This window comes from Bos taurus, chromosome 20, assembly GCF_002263795.3.
Source record: "Bos taurus isolate L1 Dominette 01449 registration number 42190680 breed Hereford chromosome 20, ARS-UCD2.0, whole genome shotgun sequence".
In the NCBI taxonomy this organism is placed as follows: Eukaryota; Metazoa; Chordata; class Mammalia; order Artiodactyla; family Bovidae; genus Bos; species Bos taurus.
The window spans coordinates 50,558,408-50,578,931 of NC_037347.1; the positions used below are offsets into that span (position 1 = coordinate 50,558,408).

The window sequence follows — 20,524 nt, forward strand, 5'->3', positions numbered from 1 at the left end:
AAAGACACACAAACTAAAGTGACGTGATAGAAAAAAGATATTTAATACAAATGGAAAAAGGAAAAAAAATGTGAGAGTAGCAATACTTATATCAGACAAAGTAGATTTTAAAATAAAGCTCTAACAAGAGACAAGGAATATTACATAGTAATAAACTGATCCAACAAGAAGATATATATAATTGCAATATATATATATATATATATATATATATATATATAAACTCAACATGCTGCTGCTGCTAAGTCGCTTCAATCGTATCCGACTCTGTGCAACCCCATAGATGGCAGCCCACTAGGCCCCTCTGTCCCTGGGATTTTCCAGGCAAGAACACTGGAGTGAGTTGCCATTTCCTTCTCCAATGCATGAAAGTGAAAAGTGAAAGTGAAATCGCTCAGTCCTGCCGGACTCTTAGCGACGCCATGGACTACAGCCTACCAGGCTCTTCCGTCCATGCTGCTGCTGCTAAGTCGCTTCAGTCATGTCCGACTCTGTGCGACCCCATAGACGGCAGCCCACCAGGCTCCCCCGTCCCTGGGATTTTCCAGGCAAGAACACTGGAGTGGGTTGCCATTTCCTTCTCCAATGCGTGAAAGTGAAAAGTGAAAGTGAAGTCGCTCAGTCATGTCCGACTCTTAGTGACCCCATGGACTGCAGCCTACCAGGCTCCTCCGTCCATGGGATTTTCCAGGCAATTGTACTGGAGTGGGGTGCCATTGCCTTCTCTGTCCATAGGAGCACCTAAATACAGAAAGTAGTTATTAACACATGTAAATGGAGAAATTGACAGTAACACAATAATAGAAAGAGGCTTCACCATATCACTTATATCAAGGAATGGATCATCCACAGTGATGGTTTAGTCATTAAGTCATGTCCGACTCCTGCGACCCCATGGACTGTTGTGACCCCAAGGACTGTTGCGACTCCATGAACTGTAGCCCACCAGGCTCCTCTGTCCATGAGATTTTCCAGGCAAGAATACTGGAGTGGTTTGCCTTTTCCTTCTCCAGGGTCCCCACCCAGGAATCGAACCCAGGTCTCCTGCATTGCATGCAGATTCTTTCCCAACTTAGTACACGGGAAGCCCATCCATATAGATAATCGATATAAAAAATTAATACGAAAATATTGGCCTTAAAGGACACATTAGACCAGACTAGATATACTGTGTGTGTCTGTGTGTGTCTGTGTTTGTGTGTGTATATCCATTCTGACCAAAAGCAGCAGAATACGGATTTTAAGTACATGGAACATTATCCATGGGAGAACACATGCAAGAACACAAAACAAATACCCATAAATTTGAGAAAACTGAAATTAAGCATATTTTCAGAAAATAATGATATTACAGTAGAATTCACCTAGAAGAGAAAATAAAAAATAAAAACAAGTAAATAAAGGAAAATTGGGAAGAAAGAAGTACAATGGTCACTATTTGTAGATGGCGATACTGTTTATAGAAAGTTCTAGAGAAATCACTGAAATCACATTAGAATTCATGAATGAATTCAGTAAAGTCGAAGGGTACAATGTTTCTCTGTACTAACAACAAACTATCAGAAAGATAAATTAAGAAAGCAATCTCTTTTACAATTGTACTGAAAATATAAAAAATACCTAAGAATAAATCTAAACAGAGAGGTAAAAAGCATATATTCAGAAAACTATAAGATATGGTGAATGAAATTGAAGATGACACAAACAAATGGACAGATATACTGTGTTCATGGTTTGGAAGAATCAATGTTATTAAAATGGACAATTAAAATTATGAATGAACAAATCAAATTAATATTCTCATTGAGAAAATAAGGGGTAAAATCTTTATCAAGAAATATAAAGAATATATAGGAAAAGAAATCTTCCTGAAATCAATTTAAAAATTGAGTATATGGATACTAAATTTTTAGATTTGTCTAAAGTATCTTAGGAGAAGGCAATGGCACCCCACTCCAGTACTCTTGCCTGGAAAATCCCATGGACGGAGGAGCCTGGTGCGCTGCAGTCCAGGGGGTCGCTGGAAGTCGGACACGACTGAGTGACTTCACTTTCACTTTTCACTTTCATGCATTGGAGAAGGAAATGGCAACCCACTCCAGTGTTCTTGCCTGGAAAATCCCAGGGATGGGGGAGCCTGGTGGGCTGCCGTCTATGGGGTCCCACAGAGTCGGACACGACTGAAGTGACTTAGCAAAGTATCTTATCCAGATTTCAATCATTGTAGATTTGATCTCTAAATTCCAGGCGATTTCAATAAAATTGTTGATAAAAATTACTGCCATTGTTTATTTAAATAAATAAAGTTTTCAAGAAGAAAACAAAGAACAAGAATGCTGTGTTATAAATAATTTAAAAATTTATTATAAAAATTTTAATGGAAGATATTAATAATAGGAGCATTGAGTCAGGGTATATGAGGTATAAGACAACTACAAACATAAAATAATTTCCATAGAAGTATTTTTGAAAATGTATTAGAATTCTTCAGTAATCTAAATGAACAAGTGCTGAAATAGAAATGCTCTTGTGAAAAAAAGAAATAATAAACAGGTTCTAGAATACAGGGTAAATGATTGCATAATAAATGTGCCAGCTAAAGAAATAGAATATGTTGTAACTGTGTTGAGCAATTAATCATTTTGAATTAATTGGAGAAATAGTCTAACAGTATCACTCTGTTAACATATCAAATTAACTTCAATGTAATTAAAATCTAATATAGAAATGAGGCCATATAAATAACATAATCAATTGTATCTAAATTCTTATTAGGTTTTGGAATGTTGAAGAGTTTTCTAAGAAGAAAATTATTGATGGAGACACAAAAAGATGCAACATTCTCTAAAGCATTTTGTCACTTTATGTGAAAGATTTAATAATCTTATTTGCCCAAAATTATTCTAATTTTACAATTTATCCTAATTTCATACTGGTGAAATAACTAAGCATTTTAAAACAGTGAGATAGGCAACTGCTCTTCCCACCACCACTGGAGGATCATCTACCCTTTAGTACAGACCAAAAAAGCAAGCAGTAATTGGACAGAAGAAGAATGACATTGAAATAGGTTTCCAGCAGCAAGTGCTTTGGAGGACTGCAGAAAGATTTTGAACATGACAGTGTTGAACTGAAGCGCAAAATGAAATTTTCTATTTACCACCAAAGGCAGAGACTGGAAAATGCCCTGTGCTATATTGGCTGTCTGGTTTAACTAGCACAGAACAAAATTTTATATCAAAATCTGGTTATCATCAAGCTACCTCAGAACATGGCCTTGTGGTCATTGCTCCAGATACCAGCCCTGGTGGCTGCAATATTAAAGGAGAAGAGGACAGCTGGGGCTTTGGCACTGGTGCTGGGTTTTATGTCGATGCTACTGAAGATCTTTGGAAAACTAACTATAGAATGTACTCTTATGTAACGAAGGAGCTTCCCCAACTCGTAAATGACAATTTTCCAGTGGACCCCCAAGGATGTCTGTGTTTGGCCACTTTATGGGAGCCCATGGAGCTCTGATTTGTGCTTTGAAGAATCCTAGAAAATACAAATGTGTGTCAGCATTTGCTCCACTTTGCAACCCAGTGCTCTGATGTTGGGGCAAAAAAGCCTTTACCAGATATTTGGGAACAGATCAAAGTAAATCGGAGGCTTATGATGCTACCTACCTTCTGAAGTCCTATCCAGGTTCTCAGCTGGATATAATTGATCAAGGGAAAGATGATGAGTTCCTTTCAGATGGACAGTTACTTCCTGATAACATCATAGCTGCTTGTTCAGAAAAGAAAAGCCCTGTTGTCTTCAGATTACCAGAGGGTTATGACCATAGCTACTACTTTATTGCAACCTTTATTGCTGATCACATAAGACAACATGCAAAATACCTGAATGCATGAAAAACTTCAGATAAGAGAATCTCTTCAGGATTATAACATTGTAATAAACAGAATTGCAAGGAAATAATGTTTTAAAACTTTGGATTTCATAATGCTAAAAATGCTGCATTCTGTAGTTGAAAAACCCTCTGAATAAATATATCAAACCTGAAAAAAAAAAATAGTGAGATAGACAAGTAACTCATGAAACAGCAGACTACTATGCTACCATCAAATTAATAGTCTAAAAATGTGTTTTATAACAAAGCACATATACAAAATTTGTGTACCTATACATATATATGTAATAACTGGCTTCTCTGGTGGCTCAGTGGTAAAAAATCTGCCTGCAATGCAGGAGTTGCAGGATACAAGTGTTCTATCCCTGGGTTGGCAATATTCCCTGGAGGAGGGCATGGGAACCCACTCCAGTATTCTTGCCTGGAGAATTCCATGGACAGAGAAGACTGGTGGGTTACAGTCCACAGGACTGCAGAATCGAGCATGACTGAAGCAACTTAGCACACTTGCATGTACTACATAACATCAACAAATACATTTTGATTGGTAAAATATATAATGTAAAGCTTGTTCTTTATTTTGTGTTGAAGAAGGAAATGACAACCTACTCCAGTATTCTTGCCTGGAGAATCACATGGATGGAGGAGCATGGTAGGCTACAGTCCATGGGGTTGCAGAGTTGGACACGACTGAGTGACTTCACTTTCTTTCTTTATTTTGTATGACATCCTCTTAGGTAAAACACATGTCATTTTGTATAATTTATATGCATTTAAGGGCTACCCTGATGGCTCAGATGGTAAAAAATTATCCTGAAATGCAGGGGATCTAGGTCCAATCCCAGGGTTGGGAAGATCCCCTGGAGGAGGGCATGGCAACCCACTCCAGAATTCTGGTCTGGAGAACTCCATGGACAGAGGAGACTGGCAGGCTACAGTCAGTGGAGTTGCAAAGAGTCGGACACGACTGAGTGACTAAGCACAGCACACCATATGCATATGGATGCATATATATGCATAGAAATTTATATACATATCATGCATATATATATTAATATTTGTATATATTAATATAAAAGGTCTCTTCTTTACTTTCTGAGTGTCTATCAGATTAGCTTTTAGAATTCCTTTGTGGCAACTTTGGCTTTTTCTAGCATATGCCTCAAAACTTTTCCAATCTATACCCAATAACCTGGTCCCAAACTGCTTCCACATTTTTGGGTATGTATTTGTTACAGTAGGGCTTCCCTGACAGTTCAGTTGGTAAAGAATCCGCCTGCAATGCAGGTGACCCTGGTTCGATTGCTGGGTCGGTAAATAGTAATACCTGACTTTTGGTAACAAAATATGTATGGTTGTAGTTATCCAGAGAAATAGATCTACAAGTCTGTGTGTGTGTTAATTTTGCTCAGTTGTATCCAACTCTTTGTGACCCCTTGCAGCATAGGTCACCAGGTTCCTCCTCTGTCCATGGAACTCCCTAGGCAAGAATACTGGAGTGGGTTGCCATTCCCTTCTTCACTACAAGTCTCTACATATATCCATTTCTGACTATACAGTTTTCTCTTTCCTGTCTGTCTATGTATCTACAAGTTAGGGAGAAAGAGAGATTTGGGGAATTGACTCACGTGACTATGGAGGCTGAGGAGGCCCACCATCTCCCATCTGTAAACAGGAGACCTGCAAAGGCTGGTGGGCATAGTTCCAGTCTGAGTCCGAAGGGCTAAGATCCAAAGGTACAAGTTCCTTTCTGAAAGCAAGAGACTGATGTTGCAACTCAAGCTCTCAGTGTGTGCTAAGTTGCTTCAGCCCTGTCCTACTCTTTGAGACCCCATGGACTGTAGCCCACCAAGCTCCTCTGTCTATGGGATTCTCCAGGCAAGAATACTGCAGTGGGTTGCCATTTCCTTCTCCAGGAGATCTCCTTGACCCAGGGATCAAACCTGTGTCTCATAGGTCTCCTGCATTGGCAGGTGGGTTCTTTTCACTAGCGCCACCTGGGAAACCCTAGCTATTAGATTTTTCTTGCTGTTCATTCTCCCAGTCATGTCCAACTCTTTATGACTCCATGGACTGCAGCACCCCAGGCCTATCCGTCCCTCACCATCTCCAGGAGATTGCCCAGGTTCATGTTCATTGCATCAGTGAGGCTATCCAGCATCAGATAGAAAGTGTGAGTTCTTCCTTCCTCTGTTTTGTATTCTGTACAAGACTTCAGTGATTAAATGATGCCCATATCATTTCATATGATTCCAATGATGCCATATCATGGAGAGTCCATCTGTTTACTTACCCTACCCGTTCCAATGCTAATCTCTTCTGGAAACACTCTCACAGACACATTTTGAAATAACATTTAACCAGATATCTGGGTATCTCATCAGCAAGTGAAGTTGACATATAAAATTAATCATCACATAAGAGAATTTGGGCTTCTCTGGTGGCTCAGATGGTAAAGAATCCAATCGCAATACAGGAGGCTCTGGTTTGATTCCAGGATCAGAAAGATCCCCTTGGAGAAAGGAGAAGCTACCCACTCCAGTATTCTTGGGCTTCCATGGTAGCTCAGATGGTAAAGAATCCGCCTATAATGCAGGAAACCTGTGTTTTATCCCTGGGTTGGTAAGATCCCTTGGAGGAAGGCATGGCAACCCACTCCAGTGTTCTTGCCTGGAGAATCCCCATGAACAGAGGAGCCTGGCAGTCTGCAGTCCACGGAGTCAAAAAGAGTCAGACACCACTGAGCAACTAAGCGCAGCACATAAGAGAATTTAATAAAATTCATTTTATTATACTTATTTGTAACCATGACTTTGCCCATAGTTTGTGTGATTCTAAGAATCAAGCATATATTGTGTTTCTACCTTGATTCATATCCCCAAACCTTATCCCTTTCAACTTAGCCATGCAGGTAATCTATGTAGAGTTTGTTTAATTGTTATTAAATATTGTTTGAATAAAACTGAACATTTGGAGCCTAAGTAGAATTATTGACACATCCCTGTCCAGTTTGAACCTTGTGTATCTTCCCAATCTTTATTTGTTAATTCTTGCAATTCATAAGCCAAAATGTGGGTACATTTCTGGTATGTGTTTCTACTTAATGTCAGGAAATTGTTTTCCAGTTTTAATCATTTTTATTTTGGCTTTGTAACCATTTCATTATAATGTTAGATAAGTACCTCAAAGATGTGCTGTCAATACTACGCACCTGTTCCACATATGCCATCTTTGTAAGGATTCTAAGAACAAGAATTTTCTTCGTACAGTAATTGTAGTATGGCACAAACATTTCTACTGTTAGCTGAGGACCAAAGATATTTTGATGGCCACGTGGATACCACCTAAATGCAGAATATCCCCTCACACCATTCCTTATCCACCTTCTAGATATTCCTTATCCATTCCTTATTCCTTATCCTTATTCCATTGCTACCTTATATATCTTGTCTCTGTAGTTCTGAAAGTTTGAAATCAGGACATTTTTCAAATTCTTTTGGACTATTGCTGAATATGCTGAAAGAAAAATATGTATTACTGATACATACTGGAATATTAGAGATTATCCATGGTGCGAATATAATTATTTAGGGTGCTATTGTTTACTTAAATCTAGAAAACTTGCTCTTTTTTAGCTTCTTTTAGTTTAGACTGAATATTTTTCACAGCTCTAGTTACAAAGCAAACTTTATTATCACACTTTGAAATCAATCATTTAACACCTGTTTCAAAAGTAAATAAATGTTAATTGACAGTTTTATTATCATTCAAAGCACCTTCTTGGTAATTAATGCTAGGTGAGATTCTCAGTCATCATTTAGTTCTAACCTAAGTGTCAAGAGACTTAAAATATGAGATTTCTGTAATTAATAACACAGAGTGCTATGCCTCCATTGATGTTTATTTATGTTGATGTGTTATGGTTTTATATAAAGTTATAAAACATCTCAACATATTTAGCAGTCTTTTCTCATCCAATGCAACAAGAAAATGTTTCTTCCATTTCCTTTACTTGAGAAATTCCATTTCAGTGGGATAATTACACACTCATCTGATTTTCAGTGATGAGAAAAATACTCATGTTGGCAGATGGTACCATTGGTTATTGAGAAAAGAATATCATAGAAATATTCCATTATGGTTAGGTTCACTAATAGTTAATCAATGGATCCAAAAATCTGTGCAATATGAACTCAGTAAAGAGAAAAAGAGTTCCAGGTTCAGGTAATTCACCATTATTTTTTATTTGAAAGTCTGTGTTAATAATTTAAATATGCCAGCAACAATATGGCTTATATTCTTTTATATAATTATACCCATAGAGCTTATTAGACTATTTTAAATCTTTTAAATAATCATTATTTTTTATATTTCTAAAAATGTGGTTTTGAGTTGTATTTTCTTTCTCAAATTGAAGTTAACTTAAAAGTAAATAACATTTGTTTAGTGCTTCATATCTTGCCAGCTCTTCCACGTATACTATCTCATGTAATTCTCAGGGAATTACTGAGAGTAATTGTTAACATCATGGAACAAACAAAATTCTCTCAAGATTGCATAGCTGGCAACTTGCAAAGGTTACTTTTACCTTTGATTAACTCACACATACATGTGATTGAACAGGTATAAGTCAGGGATTCCCAGGAGCTCACCCTCAAATTTGATAATTTGCTAAAATATCTCATACAATTCAGGAAAATGATTTATTACTGTCTCCAATTTATTTAGAAACATACAACACAGGAACAGCCAAATGAAATAGATGAATAGATCACCATAAGTGAGATGTTGTAGAACTCCCATGCCCTCCAGGTGTACCACTCCTCTAGCACAGACACCTTAAGGACTCTGAACCTTGTCCTCATCCTGAAGCTATTGAGGGGCCATAAAATTTGCCTCATTAAGACAAAAGATGCTCCTTTCATCCTTATCACTCAGGATATTTCAAAGGTTTTAGGAGCCCTGTGCTAGCAATAAGGATAAAGATAAATATCTTTCTCATTATACCACAGTAAATGACACTTGTATTAGTAGCCTTCAATCAACAAACAAATGCTAACAAATGTTAGGGTACTGTAACTGTATGAACATGAAAATGGTATAATTCCGTTAAGAATAGCACGTTTTCAATCATTCTCTATTTCTCAGGGTGGTTTGTCTTATGAGACAGTCCTTAAGGAGAGGCTGAGAGAGTCACATGTTGACAACTTTCTCCCTTTCTTTCTGAGTAGTAGTAGTAGTAGTGTCAGTTGCTCAGTCATGTCCAACTTTGCAATCCCACACACTGTAGCCCGCCAGGCTCCTCTGTCCATGGGATTCTCCAGGGAAGAATAAAGGAGTAGATTTCCATACCCTTCTCCAGTGGCTCTTCCTGACCCAGGGATTGAACTTGGGTTTCATGTGTTGCAGGAAGATTCTTTACCATTTGAGCTACAGGGGAGAACTTTCTTTCTGATTTCCCTTTTATTCTTCACTCAAGGATAAGGAAAACAGAACATTTTAAGAATACAATTCTTTCACAAGCACCAGGTAATATAGTCAGGAGACCTAACTCGGGGGGAAAAATAGGTAAAGTTATGCTATGAAGACCTATTACAAGCTAAAATGCAGGTATTGTACTATGCATTAAATATTGTATTAGAAATTTCATATGTATTACTGAATTCAATCCTAAAGCTACTTTAGTGAATTAAAAACTTTTATCAGTCACCCCATCCTACTAATGAAGAGACTAGGTTTAGAATAGATAAGTATCTTATTCAGTATGAAAAACTAAATAACTAGGCTTGTCAACAAATGATGCTAGGGTAACTGAATATCCATAGAGAATACATAAAGCTGGGTCTTTCCCCAAAACACACAAAAATCAACTCAAAGTGAATCATAGATGAAAATCTAAGAATTATGTATGATGAAACTCTTAGAAGAATACATAAAAATAAATCATTACTTTGGGTTAGGTAAAGACTTCCTAGACATAATACCAAAAGAAGAAAAACAGAAAGAAAATTAAATGAATTGAATGACATGAGAGCTGAAAATACTTGTGCATCAAAAGACACTATCAATGAAGTGAAAGATAACTCACAGTAAGGGAAAAATATCTTCAAGACAAATATATGAGAGTTATATGCAGAATATAAAACTAATTCCTGTGACTCAATAATAAAGAGACAACTCAAATTAAAAATGGCATGGAATCCAAAGAATATGCAAATACCCATTAAACACTTGAAAAATGTTCAATATCAACAGTCATTAAGGAAATTCAAATCAAAACCATAATGAAGTAACACAACACTTCTCACCTACTAGGATAGCTATAATAACAAGTGTTGTAATGATTTGACAAAACTTTAAACACTTGTAGACTGATGATGGGAATGCAAAATAGTACAGTTGCTTTCAAAACAGTTTCATATATTTCAAAATATTAGTGTTTTCACATGCCCCCACAATTCTACTCCTTGTATATACTTAAGAGAAATGAAAACATATGTCCACACACAAACTGGTTAACAACTGTTCAGTTCAGTTCAGCTCAGTTGCTCAGTCATGTCCAACTCTTTGTGACCTCATTGACCATAGCACACAAGGCTTCCCTGTCCATCACCAACTCCCAGAGTTTATTCAAACTCATGTCCATCAAGTCAGTGATGCCATCCAACGATCTCATCTCTGTCGTCCCCTTCTCCTCCCGCCTTCAATCTTTCCCAGCATCAGGGTCTTTTCCAATGAGTCAGTTCTTTGCATCAGGTGGCCAAAGTATTGGAGTTTCAGCTTCAGCATCATTCCTTCCAAAGAACACCCAGGGCTGATTGCCTTTAGAATGGACTGGTTGGATCTCCTTGCAGTCCAAGGGACTCTCAAGAGTCTTTTCCAACCTGACAGTTCAAAAGCATCTATTCTTGGATGCTCAGCTATCTTTATAGTCCAACTGTCCCATCCATACATGACTACTTGAAAAACCATAGCTTTGATTAGATGGACGTTTGTTGGCAAAGTAATGTCTCTGCTTTTTAATATGCTGTCTAGGTTGGTCATAGCTTTTCTTCCAAGGAGCAAGCATCTTTTAATTTCATGGCTGCAGTCACAATCTGCAGTGATTTTGGAACTCCCCAAAATAAAGTCTGTCACTGTTTCCATTGTTTCCCCACCTATTTGCCATGAAATGATGGGACCAGCTGCCATAATCTTAATTTTCTGTTCATAACAACACTGTCCCTAATCTTAGAAGAGTGGCAACAACCCAGATGCTCACCAACTGAGGAATGGAACAAAAATTGTATTGTATTCACACAGTGGAATATTTTTCTACACTGTAATGAAATATTAATGCATACTACAAGGGTGAACCTTGAAATGCACTAAATGGCCAGATATTTTATCCCCTGCATGGATCATTGCCTTGTCATGGCAAAGGGGCTTGCATAACTCAATGAAACTATGAGTTTCATGCCATGCAGGATCATATAAAATGCACAAGTCATAGTGAAGAATTCTGACAAAATGCGGGCCACTGGAGGAGGGAATGGCAAACTAGTATTCTTGCTGCAAGAATCCCATGAACAGTATGAAAAGGCAAACAATTATGTCACCAGAAGATAAGCCTCCCAGGTTGGAAGGTGTCTGACATGCTACTGGGGAAGAGTGAAGGGCAATTGCTAATTGCTCCAGAAAGAATGGATTGGCTGGGCCTAAGTGGAAATGATACCTTGTTGTGGATGTGTCTGGTGATGAAAGTAAAGTCTGATGCTGTAAAGAATAATATTTCATAGGAACCTGGAATGTACCCAGTCCTTTTACTTTATGGCAAATGAATGGGGAAAAAAGTGGAAACCATGACAGATCTTATTTTCCTGGGCTGCAGAATCACTGTGGATTGTGACTGTGGGCATGAAATTAAAAGACACATGCTCTTTGGAAGGATAGTTATGACAAACTTAGTTAGCATATTGAAAACCAAAGATATGACTTTGCTGACATAGGTCCATATAGCCAAAGCTATGGTTTTTCCAATTGTCATGTCTGAATGTGAGAGTTCACTTATAAACAAGGCTGAATGGCAGTGAATATAGCCTTTGAATTGTGTTGCTAGCAAAGACACTTGAGAGTCCCTTGGGCAGTAAGGAGATCAAACCAGTCAATCCTAAATGAAATCAAACCTGAGTATTCATTGGGAGGACTGATGCTGAAGCTCCAATATTTTAGCCACATGATGTGAAGAACTCATTGAAAAAGACCATGCATGAGGATGGAAAGGTTGAAAGCAAAAGGAGAAGGGGGCAACAGGTGATGAGATGGCTCAATAGCATCTCAGACTCGATGGCCATGAGTCTGAGCAAGCTCCAAGAGATAGTGAAGGACAGGGAAGCCTGGTGTGCTGCAATCCATGGGGTCACAAAGAGTTGGCATGACAGTGATTGAAAAACAACACAAGGTGAACCTTGAAAATATGCTAAATGGCCATGTATTGTTTGATTCTATTATGACTTATAGAGAATTGGCAAATATATAGAACCAGAATAAATTCTAGTTTCCTAGAAACTGAGGGTGGGCTTTCTTAGTGGCTCAGTGGTAAAACTCCAACTGGCAATGCAGGATATGAGGGGTTGATCCGTGGGCTGGGAAGATTCCCTGGAGAAAGAAATGGCAACCTGCTTCAGTATTCTTTCCTGGAAAATCCCATGGACAGGACTCTGGTGGGCTATAGTCCATAGGATCGCCAAAAGTCCGAGAGGATGTAGCAACTAAACAACACATAACTGAGGATAGGGTGTACGACTAGGGAGTGATTGTTAATCAGTGGAGGGTTTCATTTTTGGGGATGAAAATGTTATATAATGGTATTATGGTGAAGATTTCACAAACTGTGAATATATTAAATCCAAATAACTGTACATTTTAAATGGGTGAATTATTTTTTTGTGAATCTTATTTATTAAGGATGTATTTAAAATAATCAATAGAATATGAAGCCAAGATGTTGACTTCAAATAACCAGATAAAATATATCTATAAGGGTCCACAAAAAACCTACTTTTATTATCAAAAGAAGAAACTTACCCCTTTGCAGAATTCATTCTGCACTTGACTTTTTGATCCCATCAGAAAAAAAATACTCATATATCTTGTTTAGTATTATTAACTGAGAAACTTTGATTTGATTAAAGATGAAGATGTAATTTGGTATAGATTCTGAATGAAGGGATATGTATACTTAGGCACACACCTGTGTTTATGAGCTGTGTAGTGTATGTAAAAGTCTAAATTGAATGCAGGCTCAGACATAACTCCTAGAAACCTAATGCCAATTATTTTAGCCCTTTTCGGTACATTCCTTCACTAGCAGTACAGAAACAAAATGTCATGTTACCCATGCAAATGTTTCTTCTAGATATTTAGTAAGTCTGGGTTCATCCAGGTTCTTGAAAACTGAATAAAGTTGTGGTCTACATACTGATATTATGTTTTACCTGGAAATATACAGCTAAGTAGAAATATCAGCAGGCAATGGCACCCCACTCCAGTACTCTTGCCTGGAATATCCATGGACAGAGGAGCCTGGTAGGCTGCAGTCCGTGGGGTCGCTAAGAGTTGGGAACGACTGAACGACTTCACTTTCCCTTTTCACTTTCATGCATTGGAGAAGGAAATGGCAACCCACTCCAGTGTTCTTCCCTGGAGAATCCCAGGGACAGGGAAGCCTGGTGGGCTGCCGTCTCTGGGGTCGCACAGAGTCAGACACAACTGAAGCGACTTAGCAGCAGAAATATCAGCATTTCTCACTCACATGAGCACAGTAATAGCATTGCTCAAATAAGGGTATATCTAGAAATTCAGCTATTTTTTTAACTTTTTTTTTTAACTTTTTATTCTGTATCTGAGAGTAGCCAAGTAACAATGTTATAGTAGTTGCTGGTGGACAGCAAAGGAATTCAGCCTTACATATACATGTACCCATTCTCCTCAAAACTCCCCCCCCCCGCAGCCAGTCTGCTCTATAACATTGAGCAGAGTTCCCTGTGCTGTTCAGTAGAAACTTGTTGGACCCTCAGCTTTAACTCACTAGAATTTCTCCTTTCCCTGACTGTTATTTACATTAAGTTCTTCTTAAATAATTTTGCTAGTCAAAAGTCAGGGACCTGAGGCAAACAACCCCTATCAGAATGTTTGCAAATGTTCCATTTAGAACACAAACAGTGGGAAGCAGGACTATTAGTGAAATAAACACTGGAAGATGCACATTAAGGTCCTTAATGTTGTCGTTAACTACAGTTATACCATTCCCTTTTTACTGATGTTGGCTTTATGTTAACAGAGAAGGATTAAGTTGAGCGACTAAAGAGTTCTGATTTTATCCAATCCTCATGTAGGCTGTAGGGCAAAGGGATGTCAGATTGTCCAGTGACTGTAACTGGATTGTCCTGCATTATTTGGGGTGAAGATGGAATCTTCAGAGCTTGGGTACCATGCATCATGTTAGAATACTGCATGCTCTCATGGCATTTTCCTAAATGAAACCTTTTTCCTTACTTTAAATCTGTCTTGCACAAGTTTCATTCCAAGTTATCTATCCAATTTCTTTTTCAGCGAGGAAGGTGATATCAACTAAAGAATGGAGGGAAGGATCCTGATTTATTTTAGGCACTTAGCTCAATTTGCTTTTACTTGTTTGGGAAATTGCTTTTTCAATGCAGAAAAATGTGTTGCAGTGAAGCAATTTCATGGGCTTGATGACACTGCAGTGTGTTACTTGCCCGTATCTGTTCTAAGTGTAAATGAAATGCACGGGCAGCAGGATCACCATTATTTACTTCTTTTATTGCTTCTCCTTTTCTTGCCTACTAGATTACATGTGTGTTAACTGAAGTTACTGTTTACACTTATTTAACAGTATTGACTGAAATTACCCTGAATCTCCTCCAGTGAGAACTGATTTAGCTACAAATCACTGTTCCAGCTCTGAAATCATTAATCAGCCATAGGCAAGATCCATTATGTGGGATTTCAGCATAGAGGAAATATTAACAGCTCCCTGGAAGAAACGTTACCTTCATATTGGCTGTGACTCCCTGCTGGAGCTGCAAATTACCCTCAAGTAATAATTATAATACATTAGTAGAGATTTAATTTCCAATAAGTGCTGTCTGTTTAAGAAATGGCAATCTCACCGTGGCTCAGAGAACAATAGATCATGTTATCAGCCAGAATAAACCTACACGGAATTAAAAGAAAGATAATAAAAAATTCATTACAGTTTTCAAACTGTAGGGAAAAAAAGAGTAAGTTTCTCAGTTACATTTTTATAGGTCATGTTTACAGATCATCTCACTGGATGATATTTGGTATGGTTGGAATATTTTTGCTTTAGTTGATAGTGAAATTGTGAATTCACTAGTTAACATCTAGTTTGATAAGTTAGTAATCAATTTTTTTATTAATTTTTTTCTGAAGGGTGGAAGTTACCCCTCAGTAGAACTATAGGAGAAATTCATTCTTTAGTTGCCTATACACAGTGACCCACATTTTGCATCCAAATTAATATTCCAGAAACCATTTTCAAAAGTATAGAAAAGTTAGAATTTTAGAGGAGAAATTGTTACTAATTCTACTTTAAACTACTTTAAACAGAAAATAAAATGTTTCTGTGAAGTTAATCCTGTAAATAAATGGTTTAGGAAGGTTTTAATAAGGTGTTAGCATAATACATGTTTTGTAAGGTCTGCCCATCTTCACTTAAAATTTTCAATAGAAACTCTTTTACGTACAAACTGTCATATTAGGAACTTTTATACTGTGTGTTGATATCTGTCTACTTTTTAGAGTGAAGTGTAAAAAGACCAAATATTACTTGCTTAACTTAAATGAAGCAAATTTTATTTATAATACTTGCTCAGTTCAGTCGCTCAGTCTTGTCTGACTCTTTGTGACGCTATGGACTGCAGCCCGTCAGGCCTCCCTGTCCATCACCAACTCCCAGAACTCACTCAAACTCATGTCCGTTGCGTCAGTGATGCCATCCAACCATCTCATCCTCTGTTGTCCTCTTCTTTAGTACTCTTAGGTTTTTACAAAACTCTTCATTTCTTCCAAAATATTAAGTATCTATGGATGTCCACAAATACTGATGTAATAGCAGGGATATCCTGAAGTTTTGATGTTTGAAAATGCCTTGTTCTCAAAGAGTTTGTATCATAAGTTCATTTTTCTTTTAACAGCTGGACTCATTTCTCACATTGAACAAGTTCTGGCACACTGCATAAACCAGATTTTATATGTGCCAGTGCTTGAAAGTTTTCCTTCGGGTTCAATGAACTATTGATTTAAGGAATACAAGGAGACTCCATTACTGAAGAAAGAGATTCATATTTTCTTAACACTGTAGAAATTGTAGTTTGATTTACGTAGACATGCCAAGTGTGTGTGTGTGTGTGTGTGTGTGTGTGCGTGCAAATGTGTATGTTTGTATTTGGAACTTTTTTATTTTGTTCTGCTGTTTGATAGATTTCATGTCATATTGTCAGATACAGAAGGCAAAATAAAAGAAAATGATTAAAAGTAAGCCTTGCACCCATTCTATACTGAATGACATGTTAAGAATATATACAAAATTTATAGAAGCAAGCAAAATCCCTTCTCTTAAATCTGCCTATAATTCAGATTAGAAACAGCATAAGAAGCTATTTCTCAAAATCTGAAACAATTTCAGAGTTTCAAAGTTTATTATATTTAGCAACATTTTTGGAAAATGAACTGTATGACTTATGATAACTTTAGAAGGGGCAATATGCAGAATCATTTAGACAAATTAAAAAGTTGAAGTCAGTCTTTAGCTCTGAAACACATTACTTCTTGAATAGCTAAATATGTAGCATATCTCAAAAATGATTCCCTAAGTTTATTAGAACTAAAATGATGTGACAGATCATGATTTCACAGCCCCTATTTCACCCAGCATACAATGATCTCCGCTAATTATCTGAAAAAGTATGAGTCAGGCATGCAACTTATCAAAGTGATTTTACATGATCAAATTTTTTTCTTAGGTTAAAAGGAGATGAAACACAATTAAAAATGAACTTTAGAGCTTCATTCTCATTAAAATGTGGCATTCAGTAATAAGAAAGAAAATCTATAGGGTATTATATATATGTAATATATTATGTATTCTTTTTACATAAGTAAATAACTAAGGGCTTAGTCATCTTGCTTAACAGTTACTGCAGTTGTAATACAGAGTAGAATAAAATATATACTTTCAAAGCACTCCTCTGTTATAGTATAATTTTATAGGATGTGTATTTAGAAATAATTCAAGCGGTTTAATCATGCAGTAATTAATTAAAATTTGTGGATTTCTGACACACCTTCTGCTTGAATGCACAGCCCATAAGCATATATTTATAGCTGTGTAATAAAACAACAATCTCAGAAATTTTAAAAATACATTTAAAAAAATTTAATGAATGCAGTTATGCTTCTCATAGATGAGAATTAAGATGCTTATGAATTGGGGAACATATACAGTAATTGGTACATAATAAATGTACAGTGATGTAGTATCAAGATGAAGCTTTTCAGGATTACAGGCGGTGAGGGTCAGTGAAGGGTATATTCTAAAATATATATAAGAGAGAGATTTAAATAAAAATGTAAATGAAGAGTAAGTAGTATGCTTTATTTCACTCCAAAATGTTCTAAGTGATGGTCCAGGAATGATAGAATCACCCAGTGTGATAATCCACATATCCTGAAAAATGATCATCATTGAATCATCTTATTACATGATTCAGTTGTAGAAAGAGCAGTAAACATAAACAACTGGATTTCATTCTAGAACCTGCCTTTTCCAGCTTCATGTTTTCAGAAAAGCCATCAAAGTGCTCTGAACTTGTTTCTTCACATTTTACATGGAATAGCAACATTTGTGTGGAAGGAAATGGTCTTCAAGGAGCTTGCCTTCTAGCTGCTGCTGCTAAGTCACGTCAGTTGTGTCCAACTTTATGCAACCCCATAGATGGCAGCCCAGCAGGCTGCTCTGTCCATGGGATTTTCCAGGCAAGAGTGCTGGAGTGGGGTGCCATTGCCTTCTCTGTGCTTTCTAGCTAATGTTCAGTAAATAACAAGTGGGGGTAAATGAGGCAGTGATTGCTTGGAATCCATACAGACAAATGATCTGGCATGTAAGAGAACTTTACAAGTTAAATTCAGAGAAAAAAAAAATTGTTTTAAATGGCAACAATTTAATTAACAGAAATAGTTCCTTACATTTTAAATCATATTTGTTAAGAGGGTAGATCATCAAAAATGTACCTGTAGTAATATCTTTATGAGAGGAGGAGATATTTTTCTTGTACTCAAAATTCCTAATTCTTTTTATCTTGAATGTCATGAATGTGAGATTTCATTCTAGTAGGAATGTATATACACGTCAATTCTGATTCACTAATTTTATTTACCAGTAAACAGAATTTCTTCTAATCACTGAACCTGATAGTTTTTTATTATAAGAATGATGAGATCATTATATTCAAATGGAAATGAATCATTGTCATATGCCTTTACTATTTCTAGAGGCAGACATTTTAAAAAGCTGTAGATTGGATTTTTTATGGATTTTCATTGCAACAGAGCTGGTGATTACTGTGACTATGTCTTGTCTGCTTGCCCTATGGATAACCTCAAATATACTTCCATAAACTTGGAAGTTTAATGGAGATATATTGATTTCTTAATTTAATGGAAAATGTCTGTGTAATATAAAATAATGGATTCATTTAATGTAGTTACATCTAGGAATACAGATCTCTAAAACTCATACCTCACATGTATTTCATGTGATAACTAATCAAATAAGAGATAAAGAGAGTCATTCCTATTTATGTTACCCTGAAAGAACTACCTCTTAACATTTGGAATCTGTAACTATTGAAAATAAATGAAAGTGAAAGTCGCTCATTCGTGTCTGACTCTTTGTGACCCAGGCCAGAATACTGGAATGAGTAGCCTTTCCCTTCTCCAGGGGATCTTCCCAACCCAGGGATCAAACCCAGGTCTCCCATACTACAGGCAGATTCTTTACCAGCTGAGCCACAAGGGAAGCCCAAGAATACTGGAGTGGGTAGCCTATCCCTTCTCCAGTGGATCTTCCTGACCCAGGAATCCAACCAGGGTCCCCTGCATTGTAGGCAGATTCTTTACCAAATGAGCTATGAGGGAAACCCACTGAAAATATATAGCTTTTTTTTTTTTTTTTTTTACATTTATTATTGTCCTTTCCTTCTTTGTTTGAAAATAGCTAGCTCTATATAAGACCAAATATTAGAAAAAATATTTTTTCATTTTTACTCTTATATAATTTCCTATTAAGGCTAAGTAATAACAGTAATAAAAGGAGAAGGGGCCAGCAGAGGATGAGATGGTTTCCATCACTAACTCAGTGGACAAGAATTGGAGCAAACTCCGGGAGACAGTGAAAGACAGAGGAGCCTGGCATACTATGGTATGGGGGGTCCCAAAGAGTTGGACATGACTTAGAGACTGAACAACAAAAAAGCAAAGATTTTAAGGTGACTGCAGATTATATTTTCTGGCTTAATTTGGGTCCTTTCTTTCAATACCACCTAGAATGGACATATTTTGAATAATTTCAGAGGATAGAACTAATGTCTTCACATATCATCAATTCATGTCTTATGACTCATTGATTTATGATCTATAGAAGTCATGTTTTACTCTTTGTGACCCTGTGTACTATAGCCCAGCAGGCTCCTCTGTTCATGAAATATTCCATGCAAGAATAATGGAGCCACTCCAGTGGCTCTGGGGATCTTCCCAACCCAGGGATTGAACCTGGGTCTCCTGCTTTGCAGGCAGATCCTTTACCGTCTGAGCCAGTGGGGAAGCCCCCCCTTTTTTTCCCATAAAAGATATTAAATCTAACAAAGCACCCTCATAAGATATACCCCATAAGATGTATACAACTATTAGAGAACTTACCCAAACTGTGGATGTTTATGTGCTTTGCTTACCATCTAGAATCTAGAACAAGGTTTAAATTTGAAGGCAGTCATTAATTTCTTCTTTATATTTCTGGCTACTTAGGAGAATGTTTGACAATACAGTAAAACTTCATGCACTTGTCGAAAGCTTTGAATTCAAAATGGTTTCTGTCTGGCCAGAATTGTCATGAATAAAATATTCTTTATTCAGTAAGTGTACTCTGAGATCATATAAGTGTATATATGAGATCATATAAGTGTATTCTGAGATCATATAAGAACCTGTGCTTGGGATTCAGTGGTAATCAAATGGATATAATTGTTATTGTTCAGTTGCTCAGTTGTGTCCAGCTCTTTGCAACCTCGTGCACTGCAATATGCCAGGCTTCCCATGGTATGTCTGTTGAATTGGTGATTCCATCCAACCATCACATCCCCTCTTGTTCCCCTCTCCTCGTTTCTTCAGTCTTTCCCAGCATCACGGTATTTTCCAGTGAATTGGCTCTTTACATCAGGTGGCCAAAGTATTGGAGCTTCAGCTGCAGCATCAGTCCTTCCAATGAATATTCAGAGCTGATTTACTTCAGGATTGACTGGTTTGATCTCCTTGCTGTTGAAGGGACTC

The 20,524-nt window shown here is 37.1% G+C and overlaps 1 pseudogene; it reads left to right on the forward strand.

Annotated features, from left to right (window-relative positions):
* Positions 1-251: 251 nt before the first annotated feature.
* LOC132343243 (S-formylglutathione hydrolase-like) lies at positions 252-19,148 on the forward strand (annotated as a pseudogene).
* Positions 19,149-20,524: the final 1,376 nt, after the last annotated feature.